General features: G+C 42.5%; 3 long non-coding RNA genes across 3 annotated transcripts; 1 reads left to right on the top strand and 2 right to left on the bottom strand.

Moving 5' to 3' along the window:
• Positions 1 to 8,212: 8,212 nt before the first annotated feature.
• Positions 8,213 to 17,569, top strand: LOC116673249 (uncharacterized). The gene is made up of 3 exons (XR_004327799.1): positions 8,213 to 8,356; positions 14,916 to 14,924; positions 17,556 to 17,569. It is a non-coding gene; the product is annotated as an uncharacterized LOC116673249 (long non-coding RNA).
• Positions 16,222 to 16,797, bottom strand: LOC116673246 (uncharacterized). Its single transcript, XR_004327797.1, has 3 exons — positions 16,755 to 16,797; positions 16,587 to 16,656; positions 16,222 to 16,488 (listed from the first exon to the last, which is right to left on the bottom strand). It is a non-coding gene; the product is annotated as an uncharacterized LOC116673246 (long non-coding RNA).
• Positions 17,036 to 23,430, bottom strand: LOC116673248 (uncharacterized). The gene is made up of 2 exons (XR_004327798.1): positions 23,221 to 23,430; positions 17,036 to 17,125 (listed from the first exon to the last, which is right to left on the bottom strand). It is a non-coding gene; the product is annotated as an uncharacterized LOC116673248 (long non-coding RNA).
• Positions 23,431 to 25,479: the final 2,049 nt, after the last annotated feature.

Here is a 25,479-nt window from a genome sequence, read left to right as displayed (position 1 = left end):
TTAGCCTGAGATCCATTACGGCAGGGGGAGAGCCAACACAGGCAGAAGGAAGGCTTTAAAAATAGAACATGTCAACAAGGCTCTGTGTGCTCTTTCTTTAATGAGTACACACTCCAAAGAACAGTTTCAAGGCTTGGTGGATATAGGAAATTATTTTAAAATTACTCTTGATTGTCTCCCCAAAGCTGTTGCTGTAATTGATGCTAAATCAAATCACCTGAGCAAACAAGAAGTTTCAACTGGAGTTTGAAAGTTTGTGTTGTTTGTGTACACAGCAACGTTTTACCTGACGTTTTAAATGCAATGAGGCTGAAGGAATATTTATGCCACTTATTAAAACATTCTGGAGGGAGTTGATCAATTACATAATGTTTATCTTGTCTGTGAACATTCCGCTTGACTTGATATGTTACATCTGTGTCCAACAAAAACAAATCCACAGCATAGTCCCTAATGTTCTTGAAGACATTAGCCTACTAAAATGTGCAAAACCAAATTTCAGACACAGTATAGTTTTGGAGCTGAACCTGATGTAGCAAGTACTGCAAAAAGAATGTATCAGACTAGATAAATGAAAATACTCAATGCGGACAGCAAGCCAAATCATCCAGTATGTGTTTCCTAAAGTTTATAAAAAGATACAGATTTGAGGCATGGTAACTTCTAACAAAAAAAGCCTATCAGGTAATCACCTCACGCTGTTGGCTTTAGTCAGGTAGACGCTGCAAGATCCAAACTGTTCCTGTGGTTCTTGCTGCCTCTCCTGTCTTTGCTTTGCTACGAGATACTCATAATACGATGGAATGTGGCATACGAACATGCTTCAGCCATGTGTTTGTTAACTTTAAACAACTTTTGCAAATATGTTAAAGATCCCATGACATGAAAATTTCACTTCACTTTTAATATGAGTTCCCCCAGCCTGCCTATGGTCCCCCAGTGGCTAGAAATGGTAGACCAAGCCCTGGGTATCCTGCTCTGGCTTTGAGAAAATGAAAGCTCAGATGGGCCAATCTGGAATCTTTTCCCCTTATGAGGTCATAAGGGGCATAAGGTTACCTCCCCTTTCTCTGCTTTGCCCGCCCAGAGAATTTGGCCCACCCAGGAGAGAGAGATCATGGCTTTCAAACAATCAAAGTGGCAGTTGGTCAAGGGCACACCCCCAGCCTCCACCTTGTCCCCCCCTCTCTTCACATCAAAAGCTACAGACTCAGAAATGGCAAAAACTAAGTAAGGCTCATTGTGGGACTGGCTTTAGTGGCTGTAATTCTGCACCAAGGCAGAAATTTGGGAAAGAGACTTCAGATGCAGTATTAGGGGACCACTAAGGTCTATATAAAAGAGACTTCAGATGCAGTATTAGGGGACCACTAAGGTCTATATAAAAGAGACTTCAGATACAACACTAGGGGACCACTAAGGCCTATATAAAAGCATCCAAAAACAGCATGTCAATGACATTTGTTACCAGATACCAGTTGCTTTGGCTGCTATCACTATACCTCACCCCTATCAACTGGATAGAAAAACACGACCGACAATTATTAAACAGAAGTAGCTGGGCCACCTCTATAGCTCACCAGGTCTGCACGTGCTCAAGAGTTTTAGTCCTGCTGCAGATGCAGTGGGTTCAATTCCAACCTGCAGCCATGTTTTGCATGTCACTTCCCCTCTTTCTCCCCCCTTTCCTGTCTTCAGCTGTCCTATCCAGTATGCCTAAAACACCCCAAAAAAATATTAGAAAATTAAATAAACAGCAATACCTAGGGAGGTGTTTCAAGTACGTCTAGTTGGGAAGTGGCTTTTGAGAAGACCCACGACTAGGTAGAGATATCATATCTCCACCCTGGCCTGGGGACGCCTCAGGATCCCCCAGTTATGGCTGGGAAAGGTTTGGGGTCCCCAGCTGGAGCAGCCACCCCGACCCAACCCAGGATATGAGGATGATGACGGATGAATGGAGATACACTGATCAAAATTATAATCCAAAAACCAGTCAGTATCTGGGGGGACCACCATTTGCCTCATGAAGTGCAACACATCACCTTCGCAGAGCTGGTCAAGTCCTCTTCAATGGCGGTGCAAAGTTGCTGGATATTGGCAGGACCTGGGATACGTTGTCGTATACACCAATCCAGGGGCCTGTTGCACGAAACTAGGATAAGGGATTAAGCCGGGATATTCAAGTTATCCTGGATGGATTTAGCTTGGACTCGGTTGCACGAAACCAGATTGAATTAAGCCCAGCCAAGTAACCATAGAGATTTATTCTTTGCGGCTAGCCTGGTCCAGAGCAGGCTAACAGCCAGGCTAAGATTAATCCTAAAGTCTCATGTGTCAAATCAGCTGCGGCTCTGATCCGAAATAAACGTGTTTAACAGTTATTCCGTTGTCTTCGGCATGTGTTCTGCTTTATTTTTATTAACATGCATTAGCTACTTGTCTCTATTGTTGTCGCGAGTTTGATTTAAACCCTACTACAGCTGTTTAGATGTTAGAAATGGTTGCACTGGCACCCAGATGCGGAGTGGGACTTTTCCCGGTGGGACGGTACTATCTCGAGGCTGCCTGGCGTGCGGCCGGTGCCCGGTGGCCGGTGGCCGCCGCGTCCCGGTGGCTGCTGCCCGGTGGCTGCTGCCCGGTGGCCGGTGGCCGCCGCTACCCTGTGGCCGCTGCCCGGTGGCCGGTGGCTGCTGCCCGGTGGCTGCTGCCCGGTGCCTGGTGCCCGGTGCCCGGTGGCCAGTGGCTATTGCCTACCAGCAGACTTGCGAGTTGTGTCAGTGTCCACTCTCTCTGTAAAAGTAGAGATGAGCAGCGCAGCGTCCGTGGTCTCAGCTTCAGGTTTATACAGGACGCGCTCCGGAGATTAAGTGTGACGATATTAATGTAGCGATATTCCAGATGATATTAATGTAGCGATGTTCCAGATGATATTAATGTAGCGATGTTCCCAGATGATAATAATGGCAGACTGGTCAGAGACCAATACATTCATGATTTCATTTTCTTGTTGCTTGTCCTTCTCTAATAAAGGGTAGTTTGTGTTACTCCTTAATAAGTGGTAATGTTTTTATAATAATAATGTTTTTTGATATACCTTACATTGGTTTCATAACCTTCCTAATAAGTCTCACATCACCGGTATAATAACGTGGTCTATATACAGCACGTATGTAGTGGAGTTATCATTCATCACACTGGGAACACCACAATGCTTCTTCATCTTTTTATTTTGGTGCGGTCACTTGTCAGAAGAATAAAAAAACATGAATATTGTTTTACATATGCTCACAGCGTGTATTGAAGTCATTTACTTTTTTTTCTAGTTGTTGTCCCTTTCTGATTGTTCTATATGAACATTAATTGTATAAATAATTAGATATAGCTTATAGAGATTTGTGCATGGTTGTAAAACATGTTCTCACGTTGTGACTAAGGGTTTGAAATTAAGCCTAAAGTCCGTAGGGTCCATTTCCCGAGGAACATTAGTTCCCTCTGCTCACTTTTGAGGCAAAGTAGATATTTTTACACCCCCACACATTCAGTCGGGTCCGCTATGTCGGGCTTTTTTTCTCCGTTTGATAAGAGCCGTATTTCCCTTTTTCCATATTCTTCCCCTCCTTGTTACTTTCCATTAGAAGATGCTGCTCATTGGGTGAAACATTTGGCGCATGCGTCTTCTCATCTCTGCATCAGTAAATCTGTGATCGATAACGTTGTCTATTTGAGAAAGCCGTGAACGTGCACTTATCCCAGCTATCTACACCTGGCTTGACATAGCTCCACCTGTTCATCCTGGCTCGGCAAACGTGCAACCGATTAAGCCGCGATGAGCAGGTCACACTAAGTCAAGCTGCGCTTTTTCACTTATCCTGGATATCTTTATTCTACTTTCGTGCAACAGGCCCCAGAGCTTCCCAAACATGCTAAATGGGTGACATGTTTGGTATTAGGGATGAGCGAGTAAAACATTATCTGTATCTGTATCTGTATCGGTTTACCACATGAATTATCTGTATCCGTATCTGTACTCGGACTGGGCGGGACCTAACCCGGAAGTGGTCAGATTTAACCCGGAAGTGGGTCGTGTGGTCTTGAAATGGGCGGGGCTTTAACCGGCATGTTTAAGCATGCAATTGATATGGGTTGATCAGAAATTGTTATATTTATTGCTGATTAGAAAACTATTTACATGACAGTATTGAGCTTCAGATCAATGGTGTTGGCATGGTAACAAACAAACTATATACAGAACGTTTTGCAACAATGAATACAACATATGCAGTTGCAATTATGAAGTAAAATGTAATGAACAAGAGTTTTCATACTCAATATAACTTTCTTTTTTTAACTTAATTTTTTTATGATCAGTGTGATTCTTTTGTTTTGGGTTATTTTTTATTTTTTTTATTTCCTGTGTGTGTGTGTGTGTGTGTGTGTGTGTCACAGAGAGAGAGGGGGCGGGGGGGCAGCTAACAGTAAAAAAAAAACAGAGACGCAACGGGAGTCACATTTAAACCAAGCAGCATGTCTGAAACCCACGTTCACCAGAAATCTACTAGTTACTATGTAAGGACTACAAACCCCACGTTCACCAGAAATCTACTGGTTACTATGTAAGGACTACAAACCCCACGGTCACCAGAAATCTACTGGTTACTATGTAAGGACTACAAACCGAAGTTAAAAACAAACCTGAAGCTGAAGAAACCCTAAACGTTAACGGAACAGACTCGATTGACTGACGGAGCGAGAGAGAGAGAGAGAGAGGGAGGGAGGGAGGGAGCGGCCGAGGGAGCGCATTTCTCCGTGTTGTGTGTGTGTGTGATAGAGCCGAGCGTGTTTGTAGGCGGGGGGGGGGCGCTGTGACTATCACAGAACGCAGCGTGGCCAGTTGAGGAGTTGTATTCAATCCGAGCACGGATATTGACTCATATTACTCGTATAATACTTGTACTCGGCAAAAGTGTTTTATCGGTACCGGATACTCGTTTCAGCCGGATCATCCCTATTTGGTATGTTAGAAATTAGTATGCTGGCCATACAGAAATTAAGATCTCATCACGGTATCTTTGTGCATTCAAAATGCCATCAATAAAATTCACCTGTGTTCCTTGTCCATAACATACGCCTGCCCATACCATAACCCCACCACCACCATGACCCACTTGATCCACAACGTTGATATCAGCAAACCGCTTACCCACACAACGTCATTCACGCTGTCTGGCATCTGCCCTGTACAGTGTAAACCAGGATTCATCATGAAGAGAACACCTCTCTAAAGTGCCAGACGCCATCGGACTTGAGTCACTCAAGTCAGTTACGACGACGAACTGCAGTCATTTTCTGACAGTTTGTGCAGAAATTCTTTGGTTATGCAAACTGATCAGCTGTCTGGGTGGCTGGTCTTGGCTGATCTTGGAGGGGAAGATGCTGGATGTGGAGGACCTGGGCTGGTGTGGTTACATGTAGTCTGCGGTTGTTAGGCCGATTACATGTACTGCCAAATTCTCTGAAACTGAGACTGCTTATGGTAGAGAAATGAACATTTAATTCACGGGCAACGTTCAGGTGGACATTTCTGCAGTCAGCATGCCATTTGCACGCACCCACAAAACTGACATCTGTGGCATTGTGCTGTGTGATAAAACTGCACAGTTTAGAGTGGCCTTTTATTGTCCATTGGCCATCCTAAGGCAAACCACATCTTGATTTGCCACACTTTTGAGGTGGATGGATTATCTCAGCACAGGAGAAGTGCTGCCTAACAAAGATTTAGACAGATTTGTGAACAATATTTAAGAGAAATAAGCCTTTTGTGTACGTAGAAAAAGTCTTACAGTTTTGAGTTCAGCGCATGCCCAAGGAGAGGGACGAGGGCTGGGGTTGGATGGCGAGGGATTTGAGGGCTGGAGAAGGATGACGAGGGAGAAGGAACAGGGAGTCGTGAGGAGGGGACCGAGTGGGGAGGCCAGCTGACTTGAGACAACAGAGAGGTATGGAGACAATGGCTGCAGGGAACAAACAGAGTTAAGCATCATAAAATGGACAGAGACAGGTAAGTCCAAGGTTTTTCAGAGCACTTAAAGCGACACCAGAGTGGCTGAGACAACAATCAAGCGAACATGGTGAGTGGAGACGGGGTTCTACTGAGCTTGATTGTAGATGGCTGACAGGTGTGCGCGGCGGGAGAGGTGATGAGGGAATGTCAAACAGGTGTGAGTAGTCAGCTGGCAGCAGTTGGCAGGAGGGGAAGGGAGGGAAGACACAGAAAGGTGGCAGGGCCAACAGAGCAACTAAACATGGAAAACACAAAAAGGAATGAGAAAATTGGAAAATAAAACAAAATCTCACAGCCAGTCGACCCTAGCCACAACAATGTGTATGTCATTATTTCTGCAGGTATTTGGTTTCTGATTGGAGTAACTAAAAGAGCTAACGCCCTCGGTCAGCTGACTGAGTTCGAAGTGGGAAATGAAAGAGAGAGAGAGGGCAAAAGGATGTGAACAAAGTAAGCATGGAGATAGTCTTCCTGTTAAAGCTTCTTTGGAAAAAAGGCATTGAATTCTTTTTTAGTTAGCGGCAGCGGAAATAGCCTGAATACCAATAGTGCAGGAAGAAGGCATCTCTTTTTAGGTTATAGACTGACAAAGACCTAATGTAAGAATATCGAAACATTTCTTGCTGAGCCTGGGAGTCAGAGAATCACTTTGACGAGTGTGTGGCATCCAACATTCATCACATAACCATGTGATGACACTCAAAATTCCCAAAAATACAAAAGAAAAAGCTGGAACCCAGATGCAGCTGTATGTAAATATGAGCCCACAACAACACAGTTTCTCATCAATCAGAGGTTTTGGCAACAGCTGGTGGAACTGTGACGGATCAGAGAACAGCTGCTACAAAATTACCAATCACTAATCATCTCAGCATCGATTTGTCTCTCTCTTTCTCTCTCTCTCTATTTGAAAAGGTGCACAGCTGCACAAATTAGAACTCATCATGTTGTTTTGTTTCATTTTACACGTTTTTAGATTCAAGGACACTTTCTGAGAATGTCCTTATCTCCAATGTCCATCAACATTTATATATCTGCTTGGCAAGGATACACAAATATGTTCCTTATAACTCCAGTTGTCTTGAGTATCAAAGTAATTCAGTAAGAGTTGTCTGTGAATCCATGGGTACACTGCACACAGGAACTGATAATAGCTAATTCATCACATCATACATCTTTGTGAAATTGAGCTTGACACCCCTGCAGAGTAAAGGCTATTTACCCAAACTGCTAACTGACACTTACACCATGGGAGGAGCAAAGATGGCACGTGTCTTGGGGAGACTGATGCATCTCAGACCGCCTCCTGAGGTAGTTTAAAACAAATGGATTTCAATCCATCGCCAATGCTTTTTGGATAAATTTACACTGCGATCAGATGACATCAGATCACATGAAGTGAGTTAGGTATGTGATGATGGGTCCAATTGGTTGATTGTTGTTCTAGTCAGCTAAACTAGTTCTCCATGAGCACACCACCTGATCTATTAGAATCACTAAACAAATGGAGTGCGATTACTGAGTCGCCAACCCGGTCTCTTAGCAATTTCTGAAAGGGTGATGTTATTTTGATCTATTGATCAACAGTAACGCAATTTTCTTGTTTGTTTGTGGTGGTCACCACCAAATGAACAATGGCCGCCGGGACATGATTCACGGTCTCTGGGGGACATGACAACGGGGAAATGAAACGCCACACACCGGCAGATGGACCGCCACATGTAGGATGCACTACATCCATGGGACGCTTGTGGTTAGGAAAAGAATAACATGGAAAGGAACCATCACACGTGAGACTCAATCCCTGGTCTCTGGGGTGAAAGTCCCCCACCAACCTCCTTGCGCAGATTTTTGGACTACTCGCTACCATAATCGTGTCGTTATCACAAAAGGTGCTTCCCATTGAAATACATTAGTTTAAATTTGTTTTTCAAATTCCGTTTATGTGTGGATTTTAAAACTTTGTAAAGTATCTGAGTGTTCAGAATTCATTATATTATTTATTATTTGAATAAACCCATCCCAGAAGACTTAATTCCTTACATGTAATTCCATCAATCTTTTAGAATTAGTGGAGGCTTGTTGAGATGACAATGGCCGTTTTTGAAATCGCCTACTACATACTGCAGCATGTAGTACCCACTTCCACAGATGGGGACACGAGTCTGAGACTTGGACTGGAGTTGCACTTAAGTCGCACAAACAGCTGACTTCAGACTTGACTTGCAACTCGACCCAAAAGACTTCAGACTTGAGCTTCGAGACTCGTCAACAACCTGCTGTCATGCAATTGTCTGCATGTCCCCTGCCATTTGCCATACTGTGCAACGAAACGCATGTACTATACCTATACTCACATATTCATAATCCAAAATCCATAAAGACTCTACAGCTAATCCAGAATGCTGCAGCACGTGTTCTGACAGGAACCAGGAAAAGACACCACATCTCTCCTGTTTTAGCTTCTCTGCATTGGCTTCCTGTAAAATCTAGAATAGAATTTAAAATCCTTCTTCTCACCTACAAAAGCTCTTCATGGTCAGGCACCATCTTATCTTAAAGAGCTCATAGTACTACAAGAGCACTACGCTCCCAGAATGCAGGGTTACTTGTGGTTCCTCGAGTCTCTAAAAGTAGAACGGGAGCCAGAGCGTTCAGCTATCAGGCTCCTCTCCTGTGGAACCAGGTTCCAGTTGGGGTTCCGGAGGCAGACACCGTCTCCATATTTAAGAGTAGGCTTAAGACTTTCCTCTTTGATAAAGCTTATTGTTAGGGCATCAAATTGAATATTGTTAGGGAGTGAGGAGTCGCAGCGTTCGCCTAACCCGGCCCACCTGCTTCTCGTCATAGTTGTCTGATTTATCTATCATATAATCAAGCATATAATAAACTAAAGGGAGACTTGGCATACAGCCCGATCCGGTTGGGGAGAGTTCTAGCCTGACCAGGCCCCTCTCTTTACCCTGTCTCTCTTGGTTATGCTTTGATAAAGTTTATAGTTAGGGCATAGAATTGAATATTGTTAGCGAGTGAGGAGTCGCAGCGTCCGCCTAACCCGGCCCACCTGCTTCTAGTCATAGTTGTCAGATTTATCTATCATATAATCAAGTAGAGATGAGCGAGTACAGCATTATCTGTATCTGTATCTGTTTACCACATGAATTATCTGTATCCGGATCCTTACTCGGACTGGGCGGGGCCTAAACCGGAAGTGGTCAGATTTAACCAGGAAGTGGGTCTGGTTCTCTTGAAATGTGCAGGGCTTTAACCGGTATGTTATTTAAGCATGCAATTGATATGAGTTGATCAAAAATTGTTATATTTATTGCTGATTTGAAAACTATTTACATGACAACATCAAGCTTCAGATCAATGGTGTTGTCATGGTAACAAACAAACTATATACAGAACATTTTGCAACAACACATGCGGTTGCAATTATAAAGTAAAATGTGATGAACAAGAGTTTTCATACTCAATATAACTTTCTTTTTTTAACTTTATTTTGTGTGTGTGATTTTTTTTTGTTTTTGGTTCTTTTTTATTTTTTTTATTTATTTTATTTCCACACAAGGTATATATGTGTGTGTGTGTGTGAGTGAGTAAGAGAGAGACACAGAGAGAGAGGGGGCGGGGGACAGCTGAAAAAAAAATCTCCGATGGCAGAGACGCAACGGGAGTTGCATTTAAACCAAGCAGCATGTCTGAAACCCACGTTCACCAGAAATCTACTGGTTACTATGTAAGTACTACAAACCGAAGTTAAAAACAAACCTGAAGCTGAAGAAACCCTAAACATTAACGGAACAGATCCGCAGACCCGAGCGGGAGCGGGAGCGAGCGAGAGCGAGAGAGAGTGCGAGAGAGAGAGAGAGAGAGAGAGAGAGCGCATTTCTCCATGTTCTGTGTGTGTGTGATTGATCCGAGCGGGTTTGTAGGCGGGGGGGGGCGCTGTGATTATCACAGAACGCTGCGCGGCCAGTTGAGGAGTTGTTATCAATCCGAGCACGGATATTGACTCATATTACTCGTATAATACTTGTACTCGGCAAAAGTGCTTTATCCATACCGGATACTCGTTTCAGCCGGGTACTCGGATCACCCCTATAATTAAGCATATAATAAAACTAAAGGGAGACTTGGCATACAGCCCGATCCGGTTGGGGAGAGTTCTAGCCTGACCAGGCTCCTCTCTTTACCCTGTCTCTCTTGGTTATGCTTTGATAAAGCTTATAGTTAGGGCATAGAATTGAATATTGTTAGGGAGTGAGGAGTCGCAGCGTCCCGGCCCACCTGCTTCTCGTCATAGTTGTCAGATTTATCTATTATATAATCAAGCATATAATAAAACTAAAGGGAGACTTGGCATACAGCCCAATCCGGTTGGGGAGAGTTCTAGCCCGACCAGGCTCCTCTCTTTACCCTGTTTCTCTTGGTTTTGCTGTAATAGTTTTAGACAGCTGGGGACTTCCTTTGACACACTGAGTTCCTCTCTCCTCTATCTTCCTATCTTTTCATTTATGTGCATCCATGTCCCAGAAATGCGTGTTACTAACCTAGCTCTGGGGAGTCATTCCCCGGAGTCCTTATGTTCTTCTTTCCCCAGCATGTTCCCTTGGATCAGTGATGCTCCAAAATCATGGTAGCAGCTGTCGCCATGGTCCCGCTACACGTTCTGCGATGCCATGTTTATCTGCTACACTCTGCGGTGCCCAGCTACATCCTGCTGTGCCTTGTAATGCCGCACAGTGCCCTGCTATGCCATGAACTACTACAAAGAACTGCTCCAAACTACTATTTTTTCTATTTTTGTTATTTCCACTAACCCCAACCGGCCCGTCAGACACCGCCTACCAAGAGCCTGGGTCTGTCCGAGGTTTTTCCTCGCCACTGTCGCACTGTTGCTTGCTCTGGAGGAAACTACTAGAACTGTTGGGTCCTTGTAAACTCTGGAGTGTGGTCTATCTGTATAGTGTCTTGAGATAACTCTTGTTATGAATTGATACTATAAATAAAATTGAACTGAATTGAAATATTTAAAAAAATGCATTGACGACGGCGACACCAAGTCCTCCCGGAGTTGTGCCTTTTATCATTAGTTTTGGTTTCAATAACCCCGTAAACATAGGTGGTAAACAAACAGCTACATGCAAGGTGTGGCATCAAGATAAATGATGCTCGATCAACAACGTCAAACTTCATCAGGCATCTCAAAACGCACCCAGATAGATCAAACACTTGCTAAGTCACTTGCTAATGTGAAAAAAGACATTACATTTAGCCTATATCATCACAGGTAACAAGCTAACCATTGCAAAGTGTTGCGCTTATGCTGGGAACAGGCAAATTGTATCTTTATAGTTGTATTCATATGATGTGACAGTTGATTTTTCACCAGGTCTGAGGGCTAGAGAGATGTGTTAAGAAGCAAAAGATTAGACTATATGATGTCTTTAGTTGGAGACCTTATTTAATATCTGAATGTAACTAAATCAAGCTTGCTCCATTAAAGCATATGTGATGTTTCAGTTCACAGCCACTCTTGGCTGCAGTGCCCACATTTTATTTAAGGAAAAAAAACATGATCGAAAAATGTAGTATTACTTTAGCAAATCCCCACAGAAACACTACACGTCAGTTTTATGCAGATTGTATTAGTGGGATGCAAAATTATTTTCCATGTCCATCTACAGGTTTACAGAATTCACCAATGCTAAAAAAGGTACTATTGGAGAGTGTTGGGCCCGGAATCCTGCCCTTCTAGATTCTTTCAGGGAAAAAGGGGTTTAAGGGCCGTAGGGTTTGGGTAAAAGAACGTTTATTACAAAAGAATATATTCCAGAGACAAGGTTACAGAGAATATGCTTCCCTAGCTCTCCCCAAGTTTGTCTAACTTTTTTCCCTTTTTGCATGATTTATGGCCCTGGGGATAAATGAATTTAACACACATGATATGAATACATTTTATTCCAACAAGAGGGACAGAGGAGCATTGAGTCAATCATATTCAGCCAAGAAGTGTGCAAGTGCACCTTCAGGGACATCCTAGGCAGAAGGCCATCACTGAGGCAATTATTAATGAACTCATCATTTCACGCAACCCGCCACTGTCATTGATTAACAATCCCTGCTCCAGAATTTTTTGTCAGCGGTAGATGAAAAATATTGTGCAGTAAGTCGGTGCAGCATAACAAGAGGACTGAATGAGCTTGCAACTTCAAAGAGGCCAAGATCAAATCAAAATTAGAGAAAACAGACAGTGTCTGTTACTATAGATATCTGGACTGACAGGACCATGCGTGGCTTTTTAGGAGTTACTGCCCATTACATGGAGCTAGACCCGAAGCAAACCCAAGACTCCCGTCAGTTTTTTTAAACTGTGAAAGATTCACCCCGGTTCCCCCATGGTGCAGGATAGGTGAAAACAAATTGGGTAAGTGATAATTCAACAATAAGCCCCAAAAGGGCTAAAACCTCTTTTGGGAACGCTTCCAAAAATGAAGAAAGCCTTTAAGGGGTTTGGGTTTCCCTGGCCACAAGAAGCAAAAAATGAAGACCTGGAAAAAGGCGGGCCGCGGGGGGAATGTATTTAAGTAAACCCGGGTGTTTGGGAAACCCTCCAGAGAGCTTGAACCACAAACCCAAAATGCCCAAAAGGTTTATTGCTTTGGGCCCTTGGGAGTGCGCTTTTTAGAATTCTTTTTTAAAAACCAAAATTTTACCCCCCAAAAGGGGTTACAGAAGGACCCCCAAAATACGGATTTTTAGGGGGTAGGTCTTCCCGCTGTAGGGGACATTGACTACGGGATTTTCCTAACGAGATTTAGAAAGGGAAACAAAAATTTTTCATAGGGCACCGGCCCCTTATGAGAGCTAATCAGCAAAGTCTGCTTTCATAATCCCCTCGAACAGGGCCGTTTGTGTTTGGGTGGTTTTGTGTGTGGTGTTGTGGGGTGCGTGGTTTTGCCTGCGGGCGTGCGGGGTGGGGCGGGTTTTGTGGGGGTGCGTGTGCGGGTGTGGTGCTTAGCGGGGGAGGAAGGAAAGAAAGGAAAAAAAAAAGAGAGAGGGGGTTGGGTTTTTTTTTGAATTGGTTTAAAGGGAATTTTAAATTTCCTCAGAGGGGTTATTTTCCCTCGTTTAGCGGCCCCCAAAGTCCCAAAAGGGGAAGTAGGGGGGTTTTTATTTGCCGGGGTATTTTGGCGACTTAATTAACCAAACCCAGGGTGAGTCTGATGAAAAGTGATGTACCCTGCCCAGTTCAACATGAGATGTGTCTTATTGCAAGTGTTACAGGCCTCAAACATGAGTAACCTGTTAACAGATAAATATGCTCTGTTTTTATGCAGGAAAAGGAGAGACAGGACATGTTAGTCGCGTTCGTTCAGCAGGCTGTCCTCTGTCTTTATTAACAGGATTTTCTAACTTTCTTTCCTTTAACAGACTTGACATCCTTCAAATTAAACTCATTCACTTATTTCCAAATTTTCCAATCACATTTACTAGCTGAAGTCAAGCATATTACTTCTCTCTCCACCCTGCATAACACATTTACCAAACCTTAATAAACAATACATTGTTACAACTACACACTTATAATCAATGTTAAGGAGCTGCAGTACAAATAAATAACTCTTAGAGGAATGTGTTCGGAGATACAGGTTCCCCAACGTAAAAAGCAATCAGTTTAATTTTTTCTTTGTTCCAGGCGCTATAAAACTCATTTCATTTTCACTGAACCTCAACTGCACAGCTCAGCAGCACTTTATTTTGGCTTCCATTTTAATGGTTTCATACTGGTGATCTTTTGTCTTTGGTTGTTTTCTGTACTTGTTGTGATAAATGTCCCGTGTCCTGTTGTATGTTGTGATTGGTTTTTCCCTCTACAGCACATTGTCCTCAACAGACAATTAAGATCTGAATAATCTAAATCGCCAATTGCATGTTTTTTCAAATACTGAACGTCATGTCATTTTCCCCTTCTAAGAATTACTGCTTAGAATTCTGTGAAGCCTCAGCTGTTCAGCTCATTCCAGGACTACTGTATGTCCTCAAAGTGATTATGCAAGTTAAAACGCTGCTCTGCACTTATTAACCACGTCTGCACAAGTCTGAATCATCATTACTCTCAGCAATAATATGACATCCTCCAGGAACCCTCTTGTCATCACACAGTCTAATTAAATCGGTCAGAAGATTAATGGAGTTGTGCTCCTATCGTGCCCTGCAATGCAAATGAACAAATTACAGCCCTCTGACTTCCAGGCTACGTCTGTTTCTGTGTGCTTTTGGGTGTGTGTTTGTCTGTATTTATACTTTTTCAATCTGCTTGTCGGGCAGCTAATTTCCCTTTCAAACCAAATCTTTTTGTTGTCATCTTGACCGCAAAAAACTGACGTAATTTATTCATCACACTCCTTGTCATTAAGGTGTTGGGCCAATCATCCCAGAACTCACTGGATGTGTCCACATAAATACCTGAAACTGAAAGTTTCATTCAAACGCACCACTAGGGGCACTATTACTGAAGAAAATCGAGATGGCATAATACAAATCAAGTCACAGGATGAGCTTCATAACAATGTGGAGCAATGTGTTTAAAACTACTTTGAAATCACTCTATAGTAGGGGCTACCACTTTAGACGGTGGGCCCAACGCGTTTTTCATGTTGTTGATTGATCTCCATTGAAAGATTGCACGATTCTTTCACGTACGATATTAAGTAATTATATGTAGTCAAATAAAATTTGTTGGCAACTCTATGGTTTGATAGTATATTTTCACAAATGTGTATTTTGATTGTCAATCTGCTTAAGCAAATCGCGGGACAGCTCTAGTAGCTGAACCAATCAGATTGTTGTTGTAACGTCATTAAAAATACTAACCAATCGCAGACGGCCAGACTAGGACCCCAAAATGGGCGGGAGTGACAAAGCGGTAATGTTACATTGTAGGCCTATATTTATATACCGGTACCAAATATGACACTTTATCTTTCATATGGAGTGTTGTAGTGCATGATACTAGCTGTACATCATCAAACATCAAACCCTTTTCAGTAACAAGTTGGAACAAGTTTGTGCAAAGTTTAAATACAAAAGAAAGCCAAATCGCCCAAAAAGCTGTGGAAAAATATGAAATCACAGAGGGCCACATTCTAGATGTGCCAATTCATGTTGGCTACCATAGAGAATGCTACATGCAGTATGCTAACACAATAAATTTAGTGGTTAAGTGTATTTGTTTGACCTCAAACATTTGGATAAATCATGGTATAAATGCTTAGAATCCATTTTAACCCAAAACATAAATTATTGATATTTACATCTTGGTAATAGTGAAAAATCATACAAAGATAATTATATAATGTAACAACATAAATTAAGTTAAATACCATATATTTATTCTTATAAAAGTTTATTATGTATTATCTTAGCATGACTACCTTTATACTTAAATGACAATTCAACTATTTGGTCGAGCAAGGCTTTAGTATGCACATTTTTCTGTTTTTCCCTTATCTTTTTCATTACAATCCATGCAGTCATCACAATTTTCTGTTTTTCCCTCATCTTTTTCATTTCAATACAATAGATGAAGAAGCATACACCACAAATACAAATGAGAATATGCCAACAAAGGTTAGAGTTCTCCGCTCAACCACAAGAGAGGTTCAGGGCCATATAAAAAGAGCGCCACTTATCCTTCCAAGGCAATGCATAATATGCAGATGTGATAAATATTTCACCAAAAACTATAACCGGTAGAGAGTAAATGAGAAACTTCAAAAATGTAAAATACTGACAGCTGGTAAGCTGCTTCTTGCAGCGGCATGTACATTTGCAACTACAAATACGTGGAATGGACCTTGTTGCCTCAGAAGCAATGTATAATTTCAGATGCTACAGAAACTACACTGTATTTATTTACAAAAAAGATGAACATGACTGCACAGGAAACAGACAGTTTCAGATGGATGCAGAAGGTGCTTATGCTTTCAAAGAAGTGGAACTAAATCGAGACCCACATCCTTACCAGGAAATCAGCACAACAATTAGATCATGCCTACTTCCTGATGAAGACTGCAGTCCATGGCAAAGTCCTTCCTTCCTGGACTGGTTTTAATACACTGATCTGTGGAGATCCAATTCCAAAGTCCTACAGAATTAGGAACTGTAAAAAACATCCTTAAAAGATCAACAGAAATTGCAGACAGCCTCCAACTTCAGGAGATAGTTCTACTATTTGACCAAGCCATCTATGCCAAAGCTCAGGAGATATGGTGGATGAGTGAAAAATACAAGGAAAGACCTTAGAATGGGGGAGTTTCACACATGTATGGCTTTCCTGTCCTGTATTGGCAAGCTATTTGGAGATGCTGGCTTACAAGAGATTCTGATTGAGGCTGATGTTATTGCTGCTGGGTCTGTTGGGGGAGTTATAACAGATCACCAATATAACAGAAGCAGCCAAAGCCACAAGTTGATGTACAAGGCACTACACAGGTTCCGCTAGCAAGCCTACCTTGAAACCCTTTCTCAAGACTGCCGTGAAGCTGCTTTAAAAGTTGCTGCTGACCTCCAAAGTGCCTTTCCTGAAAAAATATGTCAAGTAATTATTGAATCACAAGTGTTCAACACAGTCCTTGAAGACTACGACTAATTCAACAAACAACAAGAACGCAAGAATTACCATTTTTGGAGCTCCTACATTGAAATGGTAAACTGGGGTTTGCATCTTTCCAGCCAGTTAATGCTGCCGTGGTTCTTTTCCTATGACAGAATAAATTACAGTAGAAACTTCTCAGAATACTGGCAGGAGATGATCCTTCTAAAGGAAACTCATCCAAGAATCTACACACAGGCTTTGTGGCACAGAGGCAGCAGGCATACAGTATGCCTTTGCAGGCACTGTATGTGACCAAGTAATAGAACAGACAGCAAACAGGGACTCAAAGACCAAAGTTGGGCTTACAGGTTTTTCATTGAACAAAGGTGCAGTCCACAGGTGGACACTGACACAGCACGAGAGAGCAGCCATGACAGTGGAGGTCAAGGACATGGCTAGGCAGAACACGTCAACGAGCAGAGATGGCTAAAGTACTCACTTCGCGTACTGAAGTAGAAGTACAGATACTTTAATTTAACTTCTTTACTGAAGTAAAAGTAACAAAGTACTGGCTTGGAAATATACTTAAAGTATAAAAGTAAAAGTAGCCTTGCGATTGACAACCATTTTTTAGAGTGCAAGCTGAGAAACTTCAGTGGACATGGAGAAAAGGCTCTTTATATGCCATTGGCTACATTTTAAATGGATGTCTGCCAATAGGCCTAAAACATCACATATACAGTATGATTATGATTATTGTAACAGAGACTGGGACTCCAGATTAATAAGATTCTGACTGAGTAGCCAGATATGAATTCAGTTGTGATTCTGTGAGAATTCACAGATCCAGTTCCTCTTTTTTAATCTTTCCCTTATCATTTAAAGAAATCTACATGTATGTGTGTGGGCTCAGATATGCCTTCTGGAAAGAAAATAAAGGATAAAATAGGAATGACTAAACTGACATTAATGAAGAAGTTCCATATATTTATGTATAAATAGTGAAGCGCAGGGAACGGAAAAGACGGTATAAACTATGTTTACCGTCTGTCATCATGGGGAACATTAGATCTATCTCCAACAAGATGGAAGAGTTGACGGTGCTGACCCGACTGCAGAGGGAGTACCGGGAATGCAGCCTCATGTGTTTCACCGAGACGTGGCTGTGTGAACTTTCTCTCGACACACAAGTCACCCTGGATAGTTTTAAACTATTGCGAGCGGACAGGAAAGCAACGGAGAGCGGTAAGAAGAAGGGAGGGGGGATTGCTGTGTTTGTGAACGATAGGTGGTGCCACCTGGGACACATCAGTGTGAAGGAGCACCTCTGTACCAGAGACTTGGAGCCGTTAGCTGTTAGCATGCGGCCATATTACCTCCCGAGGGAGTTCTCACAGGTTATCGCTGTGACCGTGTACATCCCCCCCTCGGCGGTCGCCACTGCAGCTACAGATCAGATTCACACTGTTGTGTCTCAACTTCAAAACCAGCACCCCCATTCCCTTCTCCTCATCTCCGGGGACTTCAATCATGCTTCCCTGTCCTCTGCTCTCCTGTTGGAATAAAATATATTCGTATCATGTGTGCTCATAAACATCATTATATTCACGTAGTGCATTATATTAATCATGTGTGTTAAATTTATTTATGTTTTGGGCTGAAGAGCTAAAGCATTACACATAGTCTGCTTGGTTTCAGTGTGATAGTTCATAAAGTTTACTGTGACCTTTTAATAAGTTGTTTTGGTACAATGTGTCCAACGATAGCTCTGCCGAGTGAGTTTAATTCTGAAAAGCAGGGCCAAGGGTGGTTTGGGACACGTCCTGTGTTTGGGTGAAGGTCCTCTCCAGTAGCAGTCTGAGACCTGTTATCTATTTTGCAGGCCAAGCTCTGCTAGGCACTAACCTTCTGAAGACAAAACACAGCGCACAAACATGTCACGTGGTAGCAACTGAACCCCCCTGTGCACATAAGATCATGCAGAAAGGGAAAAGAGTCAGACAAACTTAGGGAGAGCTATGGATGCATATTCTCTGTAACCTTGTCTCTGGAATATATATTCTATTATAATAAACGTTCTTTTATCCAACCTACGGACTTGAACCCTTCTTCCTGAAAGAATCTAGAAGGGCAAGATTCCGGCCCAACACTCCCCACCTTCACCCAGTATGTTAATTGCCACACCAGGGTTGTCACAACTCTGGACTTATTGTATGCTAACATCAAAGATGCATACACCTCAGCCCCCCCTGGCTGCTCGGACCACAATCTCGTCCATCTGGTCACAGACTACTCCCCTGTGGTGACCAAACAACAACCTGTGAAGAGGCTTGTGAAGCAGTGGTCTGAGGAGGAAAGTGATAGGCTCAGCGACTGCTTTGAAATTACAGACTGGGAAGCACTCTGCACCCCCCACTGCACCGATATTGACAGTATGACACAATGCATTACAGACTATATCAACTTCTGTGTGGAGAAGACTGTGCCCTCCAAGTTCGTCCAGTGTTTCCCCAACAACAAACCCTGGGTGAACTCTGAGATTAAAGCTCTGCTAAATGAGAAGAAGAGGGTCTTTGCATCTTGGGACAGAGAGGAGCTGTGCAGAGTCCAGAAGGAATTCAGGCTCAGGATCAGAAGGGGGAAGGTCATCTACGGGAGAAAATTAGAAAAGAGTCTGGAACAGAACAACGCCAGGGACATCTGGAGAGGGCTGCAGAACATCTCCGGCCACGGCAAAGCTGTGGGGAGAATCCAAGCCGGAGGAGACAAGGACTGGGCAGATGAGCTGAATTTGTTTTTTAACAGATTTGACTCTGCCTCCTCATCTCCCTCTTCACACCCCCCAGCCCCCTCTTTCACACCTTTCACACCTCCCCTGGCCTACTCCCCCTCTCCCCTCCTCAGCCTGCCACCTTCAACGACCCTCAACAAAATGGCCACCAGCCTGCTCCTCCCCCCTCGCCCCACTCATCAGTTCATCCCCCCCCTCCCCCTCCCTGAAACTCTCACCTTCCACCATCCCCATACCCCAGTCATCCTCCACCCCATTCTCCATAACAGATGATCAGGTGAGAAGTCAACTTAAGAAGATCAAGGCAAGGAAGGCCCCGGGCCCGGACGGCATCAGCCCAAGTCTCCTCAGGGACTGTGCGGACCAGCTCTGTGGTGTGCTCAGGCACTTATTCAACCTGAGCCTGAGCCTGGAGAAGGTCCCAGCCCTGTGGAAGACCTCCTGTGTCGTTCTGGAACCGAAGTTGCCGCGCCCCAGAGAGCCAAACCACTTCAGGCCTGTTCCCTTGACTTCTCACCTGATGAAGACCATGGAGAGGATCATCCTGCGTCACCTGCGACCCCTGGTGGGCACACAGCTGGACCCCCTGCAGTTTGCTTACCAGCCTGGGATTGGGGTGGACGAGGCAGTGATCTACTTGCTGAACAGATCGCTGCTCCACCTGGAGGACAGCGGGAGCACTGTGAGAGTCATGTTTTTTGACTTCTCCAGTGCTTTTAACACCATTCAGCCTTCGCTGCTCAAAGTGAAGATGGAGAGTGCCGGAGTGGACCAACACCTGGCTGCATGGACTACGGAGTACCTCACCAACAGACCACAGTATGTGAGGCTCCATCACTGTGTGTCCGATGTGGTGCACTGCAGCACAGGTGCCCCTCAGGGTACGGTGCTCTCCCCCTTCCTTTTCACCCTCTATACCTCGGACTTCACGCACAACACCACCCACTGCCACATCCAGAAGTTCTCCGATGACACAGTCGTTGTTAGTTGTGTCTCTGAGGGGAACGATCTGGAATATAGGCTGGTTATCAAGGACTTTGTCAACTGGTGTGAGCTCAACCAGCTTCAGCTTAACACCAGCAAGACAAAGGAGATGATCGTCGACTTCAGGAGGAAAACATCCCCTTTCTCACTGGTGAGCATCCAGGGATCGGACATTGAGGTAGTGGACAGCTACAGGTTCCTGGGTGTTCACATCACAAATGACGCATCTTTCCTAACGTAGTAAGGTTAACAAAGAGCTACAAACTCATTTTTAGCAAAACGAGCAGTCCTCCAACCTGGAGGAATAAGATCTCTAGCAGCAACCGGCGTTGCTGAAACGTATATAAACTACAACACCGACACAAAATTATCTGTTAATTTAATAAATAAATAAGGTAGTGTCTTCAAAGTTATGTTTTAACAGTCTACCATGTAGAATCCTCTGAGGCCTGTGAAAAATGTCTCCATTTTTTTGTGGATAAGGTTGCCTCAATTAGAGCAAGCATCTCACTTCCCGCTTTTGACCCCTCCATCTCCATAGAGTGTCCAGCTGTTTTCAGCCGATTTGAATCTGTGTCCATCTCTACTCTCAAAAATATAGTTACACATTTGAAACCCTCAATTTGTCCCACTGATATTGTCCCGCCTCACCTTTTTAAAGAGGTGTGGGACACTATTGGACCTACCATCCAAGAAATTATAAACAGCAGCCTTACTTCAGGTTCTGTACCATCCTTTTTTAAACAAGTAGTGGTGCAGCCACTCCTCAAAAAAGCAAATTTGGACACATCTGCACTTTCAAACTATTGCCCTATCTCTAAACTCCCTTTTGTCTCGAAGATTTTGGAGAAGGCAGTTCTTTTACAGTTACAGTCGTTTTTAGATACACATGGTGTTCTTGAGGTGTTCCAATCTGGTTTTAAGACATTTCATAGCACTGAATCTGCACTTTTAAGAGTTTTTAACGATCTTTCAATCTCAACTGATTCTGGAGATTATGTCATTCTTATTCTTTTAGATCTTACAGCAGCATTTGAAACAGTTGACCACAGCATCCTTATTTCTCGCCTCGAGCATGGCGTGGGGATTAGGGGCACTGCCTTAGAGTGGTTTAGGTCATACTTGTCAGACAGAGATTTTAGAGTCAGTTTTGGTGGCTCTATTTCACCTTCTGTGTCCTTCACATGTGGAGTTCCACAGGGTTCGATTCTCGAGCCAATTCTTTTTTCACTCTATCTGCTTCCCCTTGGATGTATCTTAAAAAGAAACAACATCAGCTTCCATCTTTATGCAGATGATTCACAAATCTACCTGCCCATCAAAAGAAATGATGGTAGTTCTTTAGCAAGATTAGTTGACTGTTTAATGATATTAAAGCCTGGATGGCCTTACATTTTTTAAACTTTAACAAGAGTAAAACTGAGGTTATGGTTTTAAGACCCAGTGGCACCTCTGATGTCTTACAAATAGACCTAGGCATATTTCAACCCTACGTTAAGTCTGTTGTAAAAAACCTGGGTGTAAAAATGGATTGTGATTTTAAAATGGAGAAGCAGATCAATTCTGTTGTGAAAGCAAGTTTCTTTCAACTTAGGCTTCTTACTAAACTTAAGGCCTTTTTATCCTTCACAGACTTTGAGAGGGTTATACATGCTTTTATCTCAACACGCCTTGACTATTGTAATGCTCTGTATGTAGGTGTTAGCCAGGCCTCCCTCTCTCAACTACAGCTGGTTCAAAATGCTGCTGCTGGAACTCGTAAGCGAGATCACATCACCCCTGTCCTTGCCTCTCTTCACTGGTTCCCAGTTACTTTTAGGATTGATTTTAAGATTTTATTGTTTGTTTTTAAAGCCCTCCATGGACTAGCTCCAGTCTACATAACTGATCTGTTGAAGCCAAATGCTCCTTCAAGATCTTTAAGGTCTGCAAACCAGTCTCTTCTTGTTGCCCCTAAAACACGGCTGAAGAGTAGAGGGGATCGGGCTTTCTCAGCCGCAGCCCCGAGACTTTGGAATGAGCTGCCTCTACATGTCAAACTGGCCCCCAGCCTTCCGGTTTTTAAATTGCGACTTAAAACACATTTTTATTCCCTGGCTTTTAATCCAGCATGAGAACTGTATGTTGTATTTGTCTGGTGTTGTATTCTGTCTATGTATTGTTCCATGTCTATGTACAGCACTTTGGTCAACCTGGTTGTTTTTAAAATGTGCTTTAGAAATAAAGTTTGATTGATTGATTGATTGATTGAAGTGCTGTAGTACAACTAGGAGGAGACAAGTTATAATTAGGGTAAGAACATAGTATATAGAACTATGTTTCCTATTTTGCTCTTAAATTTGCTTATAAATCCTTGAGCACGAATTGTTTTGAATCCTTTTCTCAACTGACCCCAGGGGGGCTCCGTACTTTTTCTTTTCTCTAATTATTCTCTCCTTGTGTGGCTTGCGGTGTGAGGCCACGCTATTCTCCGACATGACGACCTTTTGTACAAAACTAAAGTAACGATTCAATTTTGTAAAATGTAAGAAAGTATGGATATTTGTGTTAAAATGTAAGTATTAAAAGTAAAAAGTCGCCACAAAAATAAATAGTAAAGTAAAAATTTGTGAAAAATCTACTATCTGTTTGTACTTTGTTACTTCCCATCTCTGTCAGAAAACAGAATTAGATGAGAAAAGAAAGAAACAGGATGAAAAAGATGTTCAGAGCATTCTGTCCCCTATACATCACATGAACCCATTTGATCAAACACCGGAAAAAGAGCATGTTTACCGTGTTACAGCAGATCAGGTCGCATCAGAAGCCATCTCTGCAGAAGGAAAGGAAAAAGGCGAGAAGGCATTTGTTGAATTATTTCAACACTGTCTCAACACAGATGAGGTGAAATTTCATGCACCATTGGAAAAAAATGAAACTCAAGACATTTAAGCACACAGCTACCTCAAGTGTCACCAAAGCGAGAGGCCAGGAGTCAGCCCTCAGAGCAGAGGTTACTTTAGTCATGATGACCAATATGGAGAACAGTGTTGATTGGTAATTCATTACAACATAGTTTACTTTAACCAGTAGCCGGTTCCATAACCAATACCTATATTAATTTTAGTAATGAGCAAACAAGGGTTTAGAACCCGTAAATTGCCGCTAGCAGCTTTATTTGGGTTATTTTATTCCTGCAGCTGTGCTGAGTTCAGAGGGGGCTCTTAGGCACTCTGGTCACACACATGCTAATAAACCCCAGTGCTGTCTGCAGGCAGTACACAGAAACATAATCTAATTGGGCTGATAGATGTGGAGGAGAGGCGCTAATAGGGGCGGGCCATTCTGCTTGAAATCTGGATTTCAAACTGTGTAGCACTTAGGGGGATTTTACGTTTTTTTGTCAGTTCCTATTTAGATAGACACACACATACCCTCACAATACCCTGCCCACACCTCAACTGTGTGGATATTTGGAAGAATTCTTCAGAGGATGATGAATGACAAAACTATTGAGCAAGAACTAAACAGTTTGACATTATAACCATGATGCAGAACAAATTAGGATAAGTGGAGAATTGCTATAACATGTGGCATTTTGTAGTTTGGCTTATTTGAAGGTAATGTACTTTTTATGCTATTCTTTCAATTTTGACTTTGTGCATTAATGGTTGAATGCACTTATTGGAAGGTGTTGAAAAAGTTCTGAGATCTCGTACGAACTAAGAGTTGCACATCTTCAGATTTTACTCATGTGATTGAAGACAAGACGAGGTCGACTAGTTGCTGATGACGTCCCTGATGGTTTTTTTCCTTTTCCTTTTCATGTCATTAATAAAATCTCTGTATTATATCACCCTTTAACAACAACCCTTGGTTTAATTTTCTTAAGACGCTTGCTTTGTGTAGCTTAGCCTTAGTAGCATTTTGCAACCTGTCCAATTTATCAGCAAGCACTTTCTCAGTGAGCTTAACAACCCGTTTTTCAGCTTCAACATTACTGGGTATACCAGCAGTCACTTGTGTCCAACGCAGCGTCGCGCATTTCCATGATAAAGTCAAGTGCAAAGCACAGAGAAGATATTCCCTCCTGGGCCGATGTTCTTTCAGGGTAACACCCTCCAGATTAAAGCCACCATTTCTTGAGAAGCTTGTTATGTTATTGTTCACTGGTAACTCACTTCTTCTTCTTCCTCTTTCTTCTATCTCTTCTTCCTCTCGCTTTACACTCTGACACCGCTACCGCTTGCTCTCCATGCCACACACTCACTCAATGTACAGGCTTTCCGCGGGGTCCTAAAACGTCTTAAATTTCAAAATCGCTATACTTGTACTTTTACATAACCCTTGTATGGTATTTGGGTCAAATTGACCCATTTCAAATTTTTACACGAAGAAAAATGGTACAAGTTAAATTTTTCTACCTGAAAATCCATGGTCTTACCATATGTTCTGTGATAAACATGTATTCCTGACTCAATTCAGAAAATGATTCTGGATATGACCACTTATGTTTTTTCCATAGTGTATTTTTAACATGAATTATAACTTTATGACAAAAAATGAATCACACTTCCATTTTGAATTGGGTTCTAGTAAAGACTGATTGCATTTCCTAAACATTATGTTATCTCAATTGTTTGAAATTGAGATAAAGACACTATTTGTTAATAGGTTATGAAGTAAAATTTTATTTCAGAATTGTTTAAAAAAAACAAATACAGTGGTGCTCATAAGTTTATATGCCCATGCTTTAATTGACTAAAAAGAGGAATAAAAAAATTATCTTTTGTAAATAGATCTTAATACCTTAAAAAAAAGGAAAATCCAACCTTTTAAGGACACCAATTTTCTTTGTGAAAGACTAATGAATTGTAAATACATATGTTCTTCCTTAAAATACAGGGGGCATAAGTATACCCCCCCCCCCCCCCCCCCCCCCCCGCCTATTAGACTAATAGCTGGTTTGATTTGCATTGAGAGATGATTTTATGAAAAGTATCCCATGCCAATTTCTATCTATGGTGAAGGTTGGATTTTTCCTTTTTTTAATTA

Source organism: Etheostoma spectabile, chromosome 23 (genome assembly GCF_008692095.1).
Source record: "Etheostoma spectabile isolate EspeVRDwgs_2016 chromosome 23, UIUC_Espe_1.0, whole genome shotgun sequence".
Classification (NCBI taxonomy): domain Eukaryota; kingdom Metazoa; phylum Chordata; class Actinopteri; order Perciformes; family Percidae; genus Etheostoma; species Etheostoma spectabile.
Note: the sequence above shows the minus strand (reverse complement) of the source record. Positions and strands in the feature narration are given on the sequence as shown.